This window comes from Lepisosteus oculatus, chromosome 1 (genome assembly GCF_040954835.1).
Source record: "Lepisosteus oculatus isolate fLepOcu1 chromosome 1, fLepOcu1.hap2, whole genome shotgun sequence".
In the NCBI taxonomy this organism is placed as follows: domain Eukaryota; kingdom Metazoa; phylum Chordata; class Actinopteri; order Semionotiformes; family Lepisosteidae; genus Lepisosteus; species Lepisosteus oculatus.
Genome location: NC_090696.1, coordinates 40,111,125 through 40,115,081, shown reverse-complemented (window position 1 = coordinate 40,115,081; position 3,957 = coordinate 40,111,125).

Genomic DNA, 3,957 nt, shown 5'->3' with positions numbered 1-3,957 from the left:
CGGTTATCTGAACTTTGAATGTGGCGGCAAATTTCAAAATCTGAGCTGTTCAGGACACACCATATGTGATACTGGTGATACAGTTGTGCGTCCAGGGGAAGATGTTAGCAAAAATGTTTGACTGTAGATTTTAATTCTTGGTTCCATGTAAACTGCCATGTCAGTGACAGTATGACTGTAAATAGTAAGAGATTGGCTAATTTAACTTTAATACAGAATGGAGACCAACTGCTTAAGCTATTTGTTTAAAAAATGCCTTCAGGTTTGAACTATTTGGATAATTGAGAGTACTATAGTATACAAAGCGAAAACTTCACTGTGACAGTGAGGTATTTATAGGAATTAGTAATGAGAAAAGATTCATAGCAGCTCATTATAATTACAAGTAACAGTGTTTGTAATGTACAGTAATCTAAAGAAAACACTGTTAATATTTGGCAGTTTATTAATATGTTATGTATTAATGGTGCAGCCACCATTCAACAAAATATGGGAGTCTTTCAAATACATACAATATTAAACCATATTTGTGTATTAGGTATTGACCTGTGAAGATAATCAAGAACATCAGAACACCAAAAGCTGCATTTGATATATCTGCTGTATTTTAGTATCCTTTTTAATTTGCTGCTAGAACCCCAGGATTTTTTACTTTTTGATTTTCCTCTGACAAAGGTGGTAGCAAATATGTTCATCTGTACCCAGAGGATAAGTGTGTTAATTTGTCTTGTGCAGTGTGAAAGGTAGGGATCTTCCAGGAAACCAGTTTGAAAAGAAGTGTCATACAATAAGTTCTATTACGGGAACCTTCTCACAGTTAGGAGATGACTTCATCCTATTTCCTGTAGCTGATATCTGTTCATTTATGCAATGCGAAGTTTACACTACAGAAGCAATTCACAGAAACGCCAGGATGACTTGTACATCTGCCTGCTGATGGATAAGTGGGATCTGCTGCTAAAAAAAATATCAGGACTTATCGAAGATGGATCTTCCTGGTGTCTTGTATCTTATTCTACTACAGATTTATCGATCGATTTGACAGCCCTTGGTGTAATGTAACTTACAATCGCAGAACGGCTCCTAGACCCAGCAAAGAAAAAGGTTTACCCAGTGAGCACAAGCTATAGGGTGTTTCCAAATTTGTACAGCGGCTGTACTTGGATATTGAAAAAACAGCTACACAGTCATACACTATGCTAAGTGACTCATAGATTCACTAATGATGGAAAAATGTAATGTGATTAACTTTGTTCAGGCTTTTTTTTAAATTATTTGCTTATTTTTAAAATACATTCTATTTTTAAGGGAAGCATGGTGGCACAATGGCTAGTATGGCTGCCTTGCAGTGCTAGGTCCCTGGGTTCAATTCCTGATATGTTACAGTATCTACATGGAATTTGTTACCTTAGAATGTGCTGTTTTCCTCTCACAGTCCAAAGCCATACAGGTAGGTTAATTGGCTTCTGAGCAAACTGGCCCTGGTGTGAGCGTGTGGGTCTCTGTCTGTGTGTCTGCCCTGTATATGGTTTAGAGTGTATCCTGCCTTTTGCCTGTTGCTTTCAGGCATAGGCTCTGGATCCCCTGGGTCCGTGAATTGGATTCAACAGTTAGAAAATGGGTGGATGGGTATATTATTTTTTTCATTTTATATCCACCCAGTTTGGACTTGCCAATGAAATGCTTATGTCGAGGTTCACAGCAGCCACTCCTGATCTGCATGGGCCAGACATAAGGCCTGCAGACATGCTTCTCCGAGCCACTCACTCACCAGAGTCAGTCGTCTTCTGACATGCTGCAACGCCTTATTGGAGAGCTTGCATTAATAATTAATACGAATAATTGCTTACACTTATATAGCACTTTTCTGGAAACTCCACTCAAAGCGCTTTACAGATAATGGGGACTCCCCTCCACCACCACCAATGTGCAGCCCCACCTGGATGATGCGACAGCAGGCACAGTGTGCCAGAACACTCGCCACACACCAGCTATCAGTGAGGAGGAGAACAGAGTAATGAAGCCAAGTCATAGAGGGGGATTATTAGAAGGCCATGACTGGTAAGGGCCAATGGGAAATTTGGCCAGGATGCCGGGGTAACACCCCTACTCTTTTTGAGAAATGCCCTGGGATTTTTAATGACCACAGAGAGTCAGGACCTCAGTTTTACGTCTCATCCAAAGGACGGAACCTGTTTACAGTATAGTGTCCCCAGGAGGTCTCCCATCCAGGTACCGACCAGGCTCACACCTTCTGAGCTTCAGTGGGTTGGCAGTTGTGAGCTGCAGGGTGATATGGTTGCTATTAGAGGGGTGACAGATCTCTTCCTGCTGTCACTACAAGCCTGCCAGTGCCCAAGAAATCACTGGAGCTCATGTTTCACAGACAGCCAAGGGAGCCCTAGCCAATTACTCTCAACTCCACCTACATGCACTCCCCAGCCCAGAAGTAAAGACAGGATCAGCTTCCATATTGAGAGCAGCCACTTCTCAGCTTCCCAGCAGGTTTGTCTGCCACATGCTCAGCCCCACAGAAACATACCAGCTCCCCTAGACGATCCACAGGGACCTGACACTCTTACTTCAATCTGGCTGCCACCTGGAACAGTATGACAGATCCAGTCTGAGCCCTCGGGCAGGGAAGATCCCCGAGATCAGTCCCAAGTCACCAGGACTGCTTGAGACCTGTGTTGGGGTAAGGCCAGGACCAGGACTTGTGCCTGAGAAATAGAGGGGTAGAGTATATTAGAATAGGAATGGCTTACATCCAGTGAATGAGCATTCTGACTGCCCTCACCACCTGGCACAAGAAAGGGACCAATCAGCCCCCTACCCTTGTTGTGTGGAAAGTGTCTGTAATAAAGAACCATACCTGGCCACTCAGCGGCGTACTCAACATAGAAGATAACTATAACTGCTGAGTACCCATAAGGCCTATGCTTGTATTGAACTGATACAGTTTTTAGTTGGTGATATCTGGAACTGACCTAACATGACTGTTATAATTCTTATTGTCCTGTTGTAACAGCTCTGAGTGGCTCACATCTCACTTTGTCTTTGGGGGCCTGGATCTGTGGAGAAGATCAACAGCTCCCCTTTCTTTTCTGTGTGTCGAGTCACTTTTCTTCAGTTAAGTCTGTTTTATTTTTACCCACATTAGTGCTTAACTGTTTCTTTAGCTTCACTCAAATAAAACATTACTTTTTAATTCTTGGAAGGATGCTGAAGTTATTGCTTATTAACCAAATAATTGGAAGGGGAGGATCAAGAACAAAAAGAACAGGATTGTGTACATTTTGATTACAAATGATTCCTGCTAATTCAGTCACTACAGAAATGTTAATACAACCTATATTTTTTCACACCAATGGATTAGAGTACATTACGTTGACAAGTGCTACCTAAATAGATCTTTCCCTCATCTTGATCTGTCGTTTTTTTATTATTTACATTTTTAATTATTATACAAAAAGCATCTACTGAACTGTGGAACATAAAGTATGGGCTAATTTAAATTTACTGTAGCTCCATTACAAGAAAGTTAAAAAAACAACAACAACTTAGATCTTAGATTTTTCCATCCGCCCTCTTTAACCAAAACAGGGTTGTAAGGAAGCAGACACACAGCCCAGGGTCAGCTTTTACAGACAATTCTTTGGACTGTGGAAGGAAACCGGAGCCCCCGGAGGAAACCCACGGGAACAGAGAGAGCTTGCAAACTCCACACAGATAGTATTGCAGGAATTGAACCCCGGATTCCGGCTAGCCGACCCAGAAATGCTAACCACTGCGCCACCGAGCCGACCGCGACAGTTTGCATTTGAATTTAAATTTTAAAATATATTTAGGTGTTTTTTTAAGAGTTATGTCGAATCTTATCAAGCACTAATAAAAGAGCGTTTTCCTTTAAAAGTGCAGTTAGTGGGCTGTACAGTTGTTGCATTGTGTAACTGTCAA